At 36.4% G+C, this 15,663-nt stretch overlaps 1 protein-coding gene across 2 annotated transcripts in view; it reads right to left on the minus strand.

The window, feature by feature from the left end:
* Positions 1-15,663, minus strand: part of FAM107A (family with sequence similarity 107 member A) — a 1,773,139-nt gene that overhangs the window by 170,851 nt on the left and 1,586,625 nt on the right. The window lies entirely within an intron of this gene.

The following is a 15,663-nucleotide window of genomic DNA, read 5'->3' on the forward strand; positions in this document are numbered from 1 at the left end:
TTCAAGTACCTGAGAGGGGTGGTTGAGGAGAAGGGAAGATTGAATGAAGTCAAAGCTAGAATCAGAGGGGCTGCAGCCACCTGACACAGAACGTCAGGTGTAGTGTGTGACAGGAGAATGCCAAAGGAGTTGAACAGTAAGGTATGGAAAACAGTGATGCAACCAGTACTACTGTGGCACAGTAGCTGAGGAAACTATAGAGGTGATGGAGATGAATGGCATGAGATGGGTGGTAGGATATACATTATGGGAGACATGCGGACATGATGACATCAGAGCAGAAGCCAAAGTACCTTCAATCTCAAAGAAGGGCAAACAGAATGGATTACAGTGATTTTGCACATGTGCAGGAAAGCAAAAGACAATTTGGTGATGATGATTTGGGAGAAAGAGGAAGAAGTCAAGAGCTGATGATGGTGATGAGGCTGATAAAACAGATTGGTAAGAAACATAATTATTTTTCTTTTTCATTTGCTTGGTAAGTGAGCAGGTTGGAAGGCCCTTTTTAGCCATTATTTCACGGCATATATATTCTATAATGTAGTACAACAAGCAGTATACAGGCTTAAACACCGTGTCTAAAGGTACAGCAGCATTTCATAAATATTTACCAATATATAGAAATAAATAATGAACAATGGAAGAGGACAGCGATAGAAGGTATAAGTGTGTAAGAAGGATATTACTGATTGAACTGATAGCATATTAAATGACTGGATCATATCAGAACATTTGAGGGATGTTAGAAAGCAGGATGCTAAAAATACATTATGGAAGCATATTTCCAGAAATGAGGAACATTCTTTTTTTTTTATTTTTACTGACATCATTGAACATTATGTCAGACGGGGACCATGAAAATAAAGCTTGAGTGCAAAGAAACTGAGTGGCAGATAAAGATTAATGCCATTGGGTGTTATGGTCTTAATGACTTGGTCCCCGTTTCCTGCTTCCTAAGGTTAAAACCTTAACATCTTAAGAATTTAATGTTTTCACCTTTTAATACATCATTGAAATGAAACATGTTTTTTAAACCAGTGTTTATGTCTTCTTTAGCAATGTACAATATGCTTTCAACAACTGTCTGTATAAGAAAACCTTGAATTTCATTAGTTTTAAATGGAGTTTATGAGGGGGACTGACAGTTGGTTATTTATTGTTGAGTTAATGTAATTCACTTGAAAAATGAATATTTTATAATAGGAAATAGGTACTTTCACTTTAAAATTTAAAACGTGTAATAGCCCATTGGTTATTATGTTGTTTTTGTGGGCTTTTTTGTTTTTAAACTGTGGATTTTTGTTATTACAGTACTCTGATGAAGTCCCATTACTTTTAGGGATGAAAGTGCTTAGTAACGTTTTGTGGAATAAAAGGCTTTCTGTCTTGTATTCTCAATTTGTGCCAATTTGAATTTTTTACCATCACCATAAAGTGACTGATACTGGATTTCATTTTTCTCTGTTTGCTACTGGTTGATTTTATGTGTATAAAAATTATATATATGGTATAAATAAATGTCAATATAACCATAACTTTAAACCATGACTTAAATGGTCTGAACAAATATTGTAATTAGAACTATTTTTTTTTAAGTAAAATTCTTAATGTGAATTGGGCAAAGAGAATTCCTGCATGGTTCACTTTATACAACCAGTTATGGAATTAAGTGCATAAAAGTGAAGTATATAGCCCTAACTCAGGAAAAGCAGACCTGTCATAAAGGGGGATTCTGTTCATGAACATCATTCTGGGTGGCGTACTGCAGTAAAAGAAGAACTGATGTGGATACTTGTGAGAAGACCTGGACATTTTGCTAAGGAAAGGAATTTGAGGAACTGAAACAGTACACACTTACCTGCAAAGGGAATCATTTACTTTGCTGGAGGAAAGTATTACCCTTGTTTGTGGGTGCTCTGGGACTTTAGAAAAGGAAATCACCCCCTTGTTCTTTGGGTGTACATCAATCTGTCAAATTGTTATGTCACTGATGGAGAGAAGTGCTTGGTAAAGTCATTGAAAGCGCTCCTTGTCAAGTGTTAGAGATGATGAAAGGAGAAGAATCGAGTGCATGTTGGTAACGTAAATGTGGGTTTGGATTTTTAATGAAACAACTATCAGATATAGAGAACATTTTGACATTAGGGTAGAAATGTCTCTAGAAATGTTTGGGGTTAAGGTCAGTAAGGGCTAGAAACAGACGTAGTGCTGCTCATGTGCTGTTGTTTGTGGTGTGTGTCTGAGTGAATTGTGTTGTGATAATGTTACAAAAAGTGTGGTCTAGGATTGGGGTTAGGAACAGGTGAATGAGTATGGTTAACGCAAATAAGTAAGGATGGGCAGTATGTCTGAAATTACTGATAGGTTTTAGTTAACTGACTGCAAAAAGAAACTGCTTGTTTTTATTTTGTGATGCAGATGTGGTTTCAATCTTTTGTTTTTTTTGGGGGGGAATATGTTTTCAAAGTGCCGGCATCAATGACATGTTTTGATGCTTGGACACTTTGACAGATTGATGTAGACTTGTTGCTTTTGTTCAGAAAGTTTCTTTGCTTCACTTGGTTGTGTAAGGAAGAGACTCCACCTTTGCTTTTTGTTTGGTCATGAAATAAAACTCAACATTTTTGGTACTATATGGATTTTATATGCAAGTAATGCAGCCGAGACAACCAGTCCATAAAATAATGTGGTTTTATTAGGTACAATTGAAATACAGATATAGATTCTTTTTAAATAACCAACTGTAGTACCAGAAACACCCAAAAATACCTTTCTAAGGTAATCCTGCTACAAAAACGGGCATAGTCTCTCACATTTGAGGCTTTTCAGCAGCTCTCCTCTTCTGAATTCCACAATCAGGAGAATGACTGGGTTCTTTATATGTTTTCTACAAGACCTCTGTTTTTAGCAGTATTCACCTACAACCACTCTGCTAGGCCTTCTTCACAAGAGGTCAGTTCTCTAACAAGCAGGGCTTACAACCTTCTTTTTTATACATCATTGTCAGAGTGATTAGATCTTTTTTAACACCTTTATTCAATTATCTCTTAAAATATAGGCAAGCATACATTAACAGAAATTAAAACAAACAATATTAAAATTTTTTTTCCTTTTACTTACATTATACATCGCATATCTTTTCTGTTTTATAATTATCATCAGTCAAACATTACATAAATTTGCATTTCTGCCTTCCCCTAAACCTCACTCCTCCTCCTCCTGAACATTATTCTACACGTATTGCCCCCACAATTTCCATTTATTTCTATGTAACTTGTTCCTTCCCTTTTTTAAAGACTCCTCTTCCAGTTCTTTTATATCTTTTATGATATTCAATAATTCAAATGCAGTCGGTTTAGGCTTTGATTTCCATTTTCTACTCCTTGTGTTTTTGGTAGCCAACAGAATTAAAGTTAATAACGCTTTACTATATTTCGACAATTCAGCTCCTGTTTTCCTGCTCAAAAAAATCATATCCTTAGTTATAGCCATTTACTCCCTCCCAAATTTTCTGACCGAGTACTCTGTATTGAAGACTGTAATGGCCTCTCCTTCTATATTCCTGTTGCCCCACTCATGTGGACCTAGGCAGTCTTCTTATCCCATTCTGTCTGTCTCGATATTTGCATTTAAGTCACCCATGATTAACACCAGTTAACATCAATTCATATTTTCGTGGTTTAATTAGCAGGTCTTGCAACTGCTGTCTAAATGCACTGTTTTCTTCACTATCAGAACCCTGCTGTGTGGCACAGGCTGAGATTATGAATACTGCCCTATCATTAGGCTGAAGTCTGATTGCCATGAGTTTGTCTCTAATTCCGGTGACAACCCTCACTATCTTCTGAAGCCTCTCCCTCACCAAAATTCCCACACCATTTCTAGCCTGTCCTTCTCCTGAGTAGTACACTCTGGTTCCCAAATCTTACAGAAACACAGGGAGAACCTGCAAACTCCAAGCAGGTATTGACTGGAGATCAGGATAGAACCTTGTACCTTGTGTATGGGAGGTGAAGACCTTAACCATTATGACTTATTTTCCCTGTAGATAAGTTCCTTCAACTCTTTATTAGTTATTCTCCACAAATTTTCCTCTGGTTGATAAAAATATGCCTGAGCTATATATAAAATAAAAAGGACCAAAACATTTTTCACTGCTTGTATCTTCCTATCCATATCCATAAACAAGAGCTTCTAGTTTCTCAGTTTTTGTATTATCTTTTGTTTAGTCTCTTCCCACATCCTTAGCTGCCATAACAGAGTACCTTTTTAATACATACTCCTAAATACTTCATTGTATTGTGTCCATATAAATATGGATATTGCTGAACCAATTAGTGTGTGTGGGTATATAATTTATGGCTATAGCCTTTGTTTTATCTTCATTAATTTTATATCCTGAAAAGATCTGGGACTGTCTCAAAATGTTCCACAACACTGAGATGTACTTTCCTGGATTTAACAGGTACAAAAATAATATCATCCGCAAATAAAGCAAAGTTTTCTTGATTATCATATCAATTACATCATTGAATTTCTTATTTTTTTGCCAGTTGCTCTGAATATAAAGCAAACAACAAAGGGGAAAGAGGATACCTATGCCTGGTTCCTATGTTCAAATACAAATTACCAAAGTGGAACATTTCCACTTTAATTATTGCCCCTGACCCTTCATGTATCCTCCTAATTAACCTTATTATTGTATCAGGGATGTTTCTGTTGTCCTATTTGTAAAATCCCAGCTTACTCTGTTGAATGCTTTCTCTGCATAAAGACCCACTAACAGCAGTGGTATTGTCTTACATTCTGCTTTGGTCTGGATCACCATTGCTCTATTAAAGTAGTCAAATGTTCACCTCCCTTTCCCAAAAGCACATCCAATGTTGGCAACGCCTTTACCATTCTTTTAGCTAGCATAGACAGAAACACTTTATAGTATGGCTTAAAACTGAAATGGGTCTATATGAAGCTGGATCTGATGGGTCTTTACCACTTTTAGATAATACAGCCACCACAGCTTTCTTCCAAGATGTTGGTGCTTCCCTTCCTTTTAAAATACTATTAAATAAAATTTTCCTGATCTTTTTCACTTTTTTCACTCCTAACTTCCATACTTCCACAGGAATAGCATCTGTTCCTGGGGTCTTTCCTGAAGATTGGTTATATATTAGCATTTTGATGTCATCCCCTGCTACATTTATTGTTAGTTGTTGAGCCTCTTGTAACCTTTGCATAGTTAGATCCTCCATAAATATTTCCATTTGTGCTCTTTCTTAGTTTACACATTTCTCTGCTTTAAGCAAATGTTCATAAAATTTCTGAAATATATCAAAACCTCTACAGGATCTCTGCTTATTTTTCTTGTTATGTGCTCGTCAATTTGGCAAAAACCCTTTCTACTTTCTGCTGCCCAAGTTGTTCTGTTAATATTGTTTGTGCATTGGAGTTATTATCAACAATTTTTTGATTAACAGCAAACTTTCTAAACTCATCCAAACTATTCAGATACTCCCTTTTTTTCTTTTTAGCACTCTGCAATTGTCTTTTTTTCTTTGACATTCCCCTTATTCTGTAATACTTTAACCTTTGTCAGTCCATTGAAGTAATTATTATTACTGCTTAACGATATCCCTTTCTCTTTAATTTGTACCCTGTTTTTAAACTCTATTTGCATTTTATCCCACTCACCAGATATAACTTTTGAAGATATTTCTATCTTTCCCTAATAACTCTCAAATAATGTCCACTACACATTACAGAGTGATTAGCTATATTAACATAAGCCCATAGGAGCCCACCCTATTTAATATAATAAATTATCTGCCTTTCTTAATAAATAGGTTTATTTATTCCATACCTTCTAGAGTAATGTTTTTAATTGCAATATTTACAACAGGGATTCTACATTTTTATGACATTGCATCATTTTGAGGTGCCATCCTGGTAATAACACACACACACACACACACACACACACACACACACACACACACACACACACACACACACACACACACACACACACACACACACATTAAATTAGATTTCTATAGCTGCATTCCTTGTTGAGTCAAGAAGGTTTAAGTCTGTCCTCCTTAAGCTTCTATATTTAAACATAACCAAACAGGAACTTGTTCTTCCCACTAAGTGGAAAACTTTTCCTTTGCATCATTTATGTCCACATGTTATTCTTCTTCCACAAAACATTATTTAGTACTGCTAGTATTATATTTTGCCAGAGGTAAATTGAGACAGAAATTATGAATGTATCAAACCACGCCCTATGCCCTATCCCCTATCAACAGTCAAGGCAAGTACTGCCTAAGAGTTTAATGCTTTTGCCTACATTTTTAATGAAGTCAAGACATCTTGATTCAAGGTTATTGTTAAATCAGGGTTTTCAGTTAATAAACAGAAGCAGACTTACGCTTTTGAAAATAAAATTTGTGGAATTAAATGTGGTTGCAATTGGTTATATACCTAAAACAACAAACCCGTTTGTATAAATGAGAAAATTGAACATTAAAAATAATTTTATTTTTTTGGGGTATTAACACTGTTGCTTTGTAGTTTAGGTGAGCATATGACATGATTTAGCATAACTGAAAACTTTTCCTGCACAATTTATTTTATTAAACTAAAACTTTATTCAGAGTTAAAGCAAATAATTGTTATGCTCTGTCTCTCTCTTTCTAACACACACACACACACACACACACACACACACACACACACACACACACACACACACACACACACACACACACACTTCATTATTTGCATTTTCACCTTTCTACAAAGAATTTGTGTAAAAAGCATTCTGAAACGCAACACTCAGGTTTGTGCAGCAAGAAAACTTGTGTTTTGAAAGTTTTTTTGTATTCTTCATTCTAATACTGTAGCAGCCAAATGTGAAGATTATAAGTCATTGGAAGGCTTTATTGAGGACAGTGTAGAAATTATGAAATATAAGATGGCGTGCATCAGCTGTATCTGATGTATAAGCATCACTTTAAGTGTGATGTCATTTGAGTGTATATTCCAATTCTCTGATTTCCACTTTGCACACTTTAAAATGTCTGCCTTTTGATTTTTATTTTCACCAAAATAACTTTTTTATCTGAGGTATTAGTTTGTATTTTAGGTGGTTTCATTAAAGTGTACTTGCCTGGCTTTTCACTGTGCATTTCAAAAATTATTATTTCAAAAACGTGTATCGTGAGTTACAAATTATTAATACCAGAAACTGTTGTGGGATGCTCAGAGGAACTGTACAGGTTGAAAGTTCTGGATAACAATATTTAGGTCAGTAAAATTACATTTAAAACTTTGCCTCATTTGTAATATGTTTAGCTGCATTCCAATATATATTGTTTTCATCATTTTTTAAACGAGAAACATCTTTATTAAATTATCACTTATGACATAGGCAATCATACATTTATATAAATGAAAAAAAAACATATTGATATGTTTAAGTTGCAAACTTTGTACATCACTTATAATCTATCCAGTCATTGTCATTCAAACATTACATAGCTCATTCAAATCATGCCTTCTTTTAAACCTCATTCCTCCTCCAAAATTTCTGCATGTATTGTTCTCACAGTTTCCATTTTTTTCTATGTAATTTGCTCCTGTGTTCTTTTCTAAAGATCCCACCTCCAGTTCTTTTATCTTATTATATTCACTACTTCTAGTCCAGTTGGTTTAGACTTGGATTTCCATTTTCTAGTAATTGCTTTTTTTGGTAGCTACCATAATTAGACACAGCAAGGCCTTACTATATCTAACCAATTCTGAATCTGTATTATAGCGATTCAATTTGTCTGACTGACCATTGAAAATAAATTAGTGTCCTATGATGTCTTATTGAAAGGTGGCTTTCCAAAGGATCTCTAGAATATACAAATAAGTTTGCTGTGAGCTGGTAAACAGTCACTGTTACTCATTTATAAGATTGCTGAAGAAATAGGTGTTCATATATCTGGGTTCAAAACACTGAAATCTGCCAGCTTTGATGTTATGATTGCCAAATTAAATACAAGCTCATAAGTCTGCCGAGTTTCAACATTTTTGTCTATAATTTTTAATATACTTTTAACTGAATCAGTCTCAATGCAGATACATTCATACATCTCATTCTGGAAGTAATTTCATAGATCAAATTTGAAATCTCCTTTCAGATTGAAAAAATAGCTTGCATTTTCAAATGATAGTAATCATATTCAATGGGCTACCAAAAGTATACATTCTGTAAATCATGGAAATTTGCTGAAATTACACAGTTTTAGTTGTCAAATTAAGTGTAGAGGTACAGTACTGGGATCGAGTATTTAATTACCACATGTTTAGGTATTCAGGATCATGATCCCATAATGTTTAAGTACTCAGGATAAATACTCCATGTTATAGGTACTCAGGATCAGTACTCCATATTTAGGACACTCAGGATCAGTACTCCATGGTTTAGATACTCAGGATCAGTACTCCGTACCTTAGGACACTCAGGATCAGTGATCTATGGTTTAGGTATTCTGTATCAGTACTCCACAGTTTAGGACACTCAGGATCAGTACTGCCTGGTTTAGGTACTCAGGATCAGTACTCCATCATTTAGGACATTTAGGGTCAGCACTCCATGGTTTAGGTACTCTGGATCAGTACACCATAGTTTGGGACACTCAGGATCAGTACTCCATGGTTTAGGTACTCAGGATCAGTACTCCGTACCTTAGGACACTCAGGATCAGTGATCTATGGTTTAGGTATTCTGTATCAGTACTCCACAGTTTAGGACACTCAGGATCAGTACTCCCTGGTTTAGGTACTCAGGATCAGTACTCCATCATTTAGGACATTCAGGGTCAGCACTCCATGGTTTAGGTACTCTGGATCAGTACACCATAGTTTGGGACACTCAGGATCAGTACTCCATGGTTCAGGTACTCAGGATCAGTACTCCATCATTTAGGACATTCAGGGTCAGCACTCCATGGTTTAGGTACTCTGGATCAGTACACCATAGTTTGGGACACTCAGGATCAGTACTCCATGGTTTAGGTACTCTGGATCAGTACACCATAGTTTGGGACACTCAGGATCAGTACTCCATGGTTTAGGTACTCTGGATCAGTACTGCATGTCCTTCTATCTTATGATCTTTGTGGCACCTGCATCAAATTTAAATTTAAATACAAAAGATGCCAGATAAAGCATAGAACAAATGTTCAAGTTTTCTGTATTAAATGGGCTTATTGAGTAAATGTGGGATTGTGTTGATATGCCCATTGAGCATATCATATGTACGTTATGAGATAGGTTCCCTCTGTGACATGTACAAACCTGATCTGAAACACTTAAATCCTGACATTGGCTGAAATTATATTTAAATGGGTAGCAAACTGTAACACATTATAAGATTTACACCACTATGAGGCTTTACTGCAGGGGGTGAACATGTCATCGGATCACGAGATAAAATTCTTCAGTCATAGTAGGTAAGCACTGATGCTTGGTAGGTGGTAGGGGTCACTGTGGAATAGTGTGCAAACTCTGGCTTGGTCAGTTGAAATACACAAAGCTACACCTTTTACATGACAGCAAATATAAACAGTGATGCAGGCCAACCCACTGGTACAGAATAGAGTAACTTATCATACCAGTTGCAAGCCAGGCATGGAAATGGACATGATAAAACAAAGTTGCGAGCAAAGCTGGGATTAGTGAGCACCTAAGATCTACAGTTCATCCTGGAGGCAGACTGACTATCACCCAGGAGAACAACAGATAATAGCAGAAGCCAAGCAGTACTGGGACATAGTAGTAGCACCATATGACAGAATTATGTGAACGCATGCAATAATGTACTTTACTCATAGATGTATGGCACAGTGAAGGAAGCTTAACTGCAAAAGCAATCTCAAGTGCCTGTTTTGTGACGGTTGTCTGATTGCTAACATTCTCTTAGCTCCTAACTGTTTCAACATTTACGTGACGTACACTTCAGATTCAATCTCCAAAGGAAGGGAGCACTTGAAAATGGAGTATTTTTGGTTTCTTTATGATGGCATTGGTATAAAGGAGGGTGTGGCAGTTACCTGGCTTAGGGTAAAAAAAAATTAATTCACATCTGTGAGTTTGGTAAACTAGGAATTCAGTCCAGTCCGTAAAATAGTCAGTAAAATAATAGGGATGGCCCTCAGGCATTGGATGCTCCAATTCTGTAGCTAGTGATTTACACTGATTAGAACAGTAGAACCATACTCCCAAGAGCTTAGATTTAGAAACTATACAGATGGCAGCTAACTTTAACTTCTAGAAGTTATGGTCATTTCATACAATTCCTCCATTTGTAAGTAAAGAAGGATAATAGAAGCTGGCTCCAAATGCAGAACACTGAATAAATTAAGCATGTTACAGCACACTTTTACACCTAAGAAAAGAATGCAGCTTCTGCTGAGTAAATGGACTAGTGTACAATGGAATATTCCATGATAATGTTTGTTTTCACAAGTAGTAAGGTGATCACAATTCTGATATATTATAGGGCTTTAACTGCAAACTGCTAAAGCAGAAGCCTTGGTTATAATATGCGTAACTCAATGGACTGACCAACAACACATTGTATCTGTTAATGTATCCATACAGTAACAAAAAGCCAAATGTATGCTTCCAAATATGGAATAGCTTTCTCTGTTTTCCATTATGACACATGGTCACCATGGAAACCTAGATGTTTTCTGAATGGAGAAGCTGGAAGACTATGAACTCCAATGTGGATGATTGTATCAGTACAAGCAGCTCTAAAGATTTACTTTTGGGGATGCTGTTTTCAAAATTATAGGTTACTGCTGCCCTTGCCTATTAGATACTTGCTACAGGAAGCAACTTAGGGCTCGTGAGGATGCATACCATGCAAGGAAGGGAAAGGATATCTTTATAAGTATTGTCCTTATTTTAATGAGGATATGTATTGCCATAAATGAAGGCTCAGAAAAACAGAGATGGGCATTCTAAAATCAAGGCATAAGATCTACTGCTAGCAGATGCAATTTGTAGAGATACTGTGCTGTGAATTTTTTTTTTGTGCTTCTGAATGTACATAACAAAATGAGAAATTAAATAAAAGGGTCCTTCATTGTTTACCACACGGAATGGGGCACATCTCTCATGTGCATCCCCTCTCTTTCTCTTCCTCCGAGCCCTCTGCCACATGAGTTCACTACAGTTGCATACAGGTACTGTCACCTAACAAAATGAGAACTGCTAGTTTTACAACTGTAGTCTGTCTTACTGAGTGTGAATATCCACTTTCAGTTCTGTAGCACTGTAGCAGGGAATTACTCCCTGAAAACTTAGAATTTCTCTTCCAAATGATAATCAGCAAAGCCCACATAATTAACAAGGTTTAAGATGTGCCAGTCTAGTTGCATTGGAGGTTTAGCTGTACTGCAGAATAGCCCATTGGATACAGGGTCTCCAGTAGAGTATACTGTGCATCAACAATTCATGCTTGTAATATTTTCTAGTACCTTCCTGGATATGGGAAACCATGCAGCTTGGCTACTGGACACTGGAGGATTGTGCTGTCTTCCTACTAGACATTACTGTGCACATATTACTTAGATGTTTGCAGAAACATGCAGCAACATTGTTGCACACTGTAGATGGTATGATGCCCTTGTACTGCATTCAGCAAACAAACGTATCTCAATAATAAACAGACCACAGCTCTACTCTGTTATTGAAAATGTCTGGTTAGCATAGTGTGCATTCAATTTTCTCTTTAAACGTGGGTATATATTCACAGACAGAAATCTATAACTTCACTGTTAAAAGTGTGACACCAGGATTTCAACTTTAAAAAATAAATCAGACTAGCAGCAGTGACATAATATGATTATACTTAAGTCAACCCACTTATTATGTTTATAATCACCACTCAACAATGGGTGAAACACGATTTACCCATAACTGGTGTGGTATCTCAACTAAAGTGCAACCAAAGTGTGTAATTTTCACCAAGAGTGGGTAAATCATATACTCTATCCATGGTTAATTGATAACTACTTCTATTAAACAACAAAATGATGCAGAAACATATTTGTTGCTTTTTATAAAACTCTGTTGTATACTATACAATGACTGGACATTAACATTCGAAAACAAGCACACCCTCATGACCAAATCATGCCAACCATGGTTAAAATCCAGCATTATCCACACCCAGCCATGGGTTATCGCTATAATAGACCATGTGTCCACAGTGGTGAGGAAGTCCTTATGTGTGGCTTAATTTATAAAGGCATGGCATCCAGATCTAAGGATGTCATAGTACCACTGCATTCAGGCCTCATCAGACTAATAATCAAGTACAATGCACCCTTGGCATGTACCTCGACAGACACCTGCATCCTCAGAGGTTTCTAACCAAAAAATATACAGGGTCTAACAAACAAGTCATATATGGACCAATTGAAAGCCCTCACCGTATTCACTTTCCTACTGATTATCCTGTGTCTGACCTACAAAGCAGTCTCTGACCCAGCCCTGATGGAAATAGTTGCATATTTACAAAACTAACTGCACAAGAATTTCCCATGCCAAAGATCTAAACCTGATCTCTGAGATGAATAGATCATGCTGGAGAGGCAGATATGTGTCTCATATATTGTTCTTCTTCTGGAATAAGCTTCCTATTCACGTGAAGCAGAACCCTTCCCTGACCATCTTCAAGCGTATTCTGGACTGATGGATGGGGAATTGCAAATTCACTCCTGGGGTTGCAGCTATGTCCCTTATGGACAGAGGCAATATGTAAAAGTAGCCAAAACCTCACTTGCTGACCTTTGTTAATTTTCCCCTAGGGAAAAAAAAAATTGGGAAAATCTGGGTAAAACTGACTAGTCTTGTAGCCTTGTAATTTCCTATTAACCTGTAATCAGTGTTTTTCATGTTGCTGGGTTTTTCTCTACATTGTAGGAAGCAGAGGCATTTCTGAGATTCACTCTGCACATACACATATTTCGTTTTGGGTTTACACTTATGGCTGTACACCCCCCCACACACACACACACAATGAATAGGGAGTATGTAGTTAATGTCACTCTAATTGTTTCTGATAGTGCCTATCTCTTCTTTATAGATCCAGAGAAACATTTATAAGAAAGTATCTGCCCTTGCCAATAGCACCTCAATAGTCTCAAGTTCAAATAGATTTAGCTCTGTATTAAATGGATTTGTTGGCACTAGCAACTGTAATTTACCCCCACTACTACAAAAACAGCATTTAGCTAATGAAAACTTGAAGACACATTTAGTGGATATTAGAAACAGCATATGTTATTCTTCTTTTTAGTTTCTATGCGATGACTAGATGGCGGTGTGACTTGTGGTGATGGGTGTGAAAAGCTGCTCTGCCTACAAACACACCCATACTTTTTTCTTGCCATTATTCGCACTTGACATACATCCATTACTGGCAATGCTGCATAATCCGAGGCTACATTGCTATTACCTGAGGGGTAGCAGAACACTGGCTTATATTTGGTAATGATGATGCTTCCAGAAGGCGGTAATAAATATAATGATTTACATGGAGGAATACAGCTGTCACTTTCACAATGAAGGTGGGCTGCTTCCTTTTCTTCACCTGTCTTAAAATAGCATAAACTCTATCCATCTGAATGAAATATAGAACAAACTTTAGATCTAAAATGAAATATGAGAAAATGCACCTGATTCTTATTAATCACTAACAAACTGAAAGCTGTTTAAGTTGGGGCAAATATAAAACTCTTCTTTGAGGTGAAGACAAGTCATTGTACCCAGACAAGGAGCACAGCTATTAATCTGGTATTTAAATACAATTAGAGTAGCTCAACCCACGTCTGTAAATGTGGGTGTTTGTGTACATTTCTAATGAGTACTGACTGGGTAATGATTATCAAGTGATTGCTATACTCCTCTATCACAGTTGGGAATTTCTGAAACTTCTGTTTAATTTAAATAAATGTTAATCTCTGCTGTTTGCCAAAAGATGTTTGCAGAATGGTTAAGTAAACATAGATTGTTATTCAGTTATTCCCTGGAAATTAAACAATAGACAAAAGTGTGTTAGTTGCCATGGGCACATCACAGATGCTAGCAACATCAGAAGCAACTTTAATAGTTTTAGTTAATTAAAAAAAAAAAAAGATCATCAGAGGCTGTACTAGGCAATGTATGTGTATAACACATCTCGTGTTTCTGTGAAAACATAGAACTATGCAGATCTATTGGTGAACATAAATGTCATCCCATATGGTAACCATTTGAAATATTGGGAGCAAGTCATGAAACACAGAGGATGAAGGGACAAAAAATGGACTTACAAGTTCAACATAGCCATTTCTCAGGATATTCCGTTTTCTTTGAGGTATGGCAATCCCGGAGTTGGTATATATCAATTAATGGGGTTTGGGGGCTTACCCCATGCATCTTTATGCTGACTCCAAAGCTATACAGAAACAGAATGTATGGAAGTGTACTTTCCCTTTGCACAGGTTGTTTATCTGTTGATTTTTGGATGCTGTTGGTAACTCAGGCAGTCATAACACAGCCACGTGTACTTTACGATACTTCAGGTGAAGAAGCTGTGAATACACAACCTAGGAGCTTGTAATACACAAATGCAAGCATTCATCCGCTATAATTTCATATGCACAATGCATTTCTACGCCATTTGTGAGAATATGACTCAGTCTGCAAATGCACTCTCCACGTGCATATTGTTCATCCAACATCTATACTTCTGAAAGTCTCAAGGTGACTGTATAACTGTCCTACAACAGACAGCATTTCATTCTAAATCTGATATCAGGGTCACTGATTTCCTTTCTAAATCTGATATCAGGGTCACTGATTTCCTTTCTAAATCTGATATCAGGGTCACTGATTTCCTTTCTAAATCTGATATCAGGGTCACTGATTTCCTTTCTAAATCTGATATCAGGGTCACTGATTTCCTTTCTAAATCTGATATCGGGGTCACTGACAGTGACCTAGATAAGCTGATATGAATGGAACAAGCTCTAGTCTACAGAAATACAGCACACAGAACACTTCACATGATGTGTGGGACATCTGTATACGACTCATTTCCTAATAATCTGTATTTTAGAGATGTACGTTCACATTACAAGTGTTTCAGCATTGCTTTTTTGGGTTTGTGATCTCATATCATTAAGAAGGGGCACATTGAATCAGACCCTCATTTTTTTGAATCATGTCCGATGTCTGCATCTTAACTCTTGTGTCAACATGATGAATATTCCCACACTTGGAAAACCTTGCACCTCCATTATATTTTCAGAACTATACACATCAATTAAAGATAACACAATCCTGCTAAGTTCAAACTGTACTGTGTTGAAGGATAGAATCATTCCCACTGTATTTCATACTGTATAAATAATTAAATAATGCATTCTGCAATCTGTTCTGTTACCTCACAAGTCTTACTAAATGTCTTCCCACATAAACTCATATGCGGTATGAAAAGCTTTTACATTACAGGCACTAATCTTTGGAATGAATACTCAAATCACACAACATTTCTGCCTAACCTGTTCTTATTCATCACATATAATATATTTAGCTGAAAAACAATACATGCTGTAC

This window comes from Protopterus annectens, chromosome 7.part1 (assembly GCF_019279795.1).
Source record: "Protopterus annectens isolate FY-2018-M chromosome 7.part1, PAN1.0, whole genome shotgun sequence".
In the NCBI taxonomy this organism is placed as follows: Eukaryota; Metazoa; Chordata; order Ceratodontiformes; family Protopteridae; genus Protopterus; species Protopterus annectens.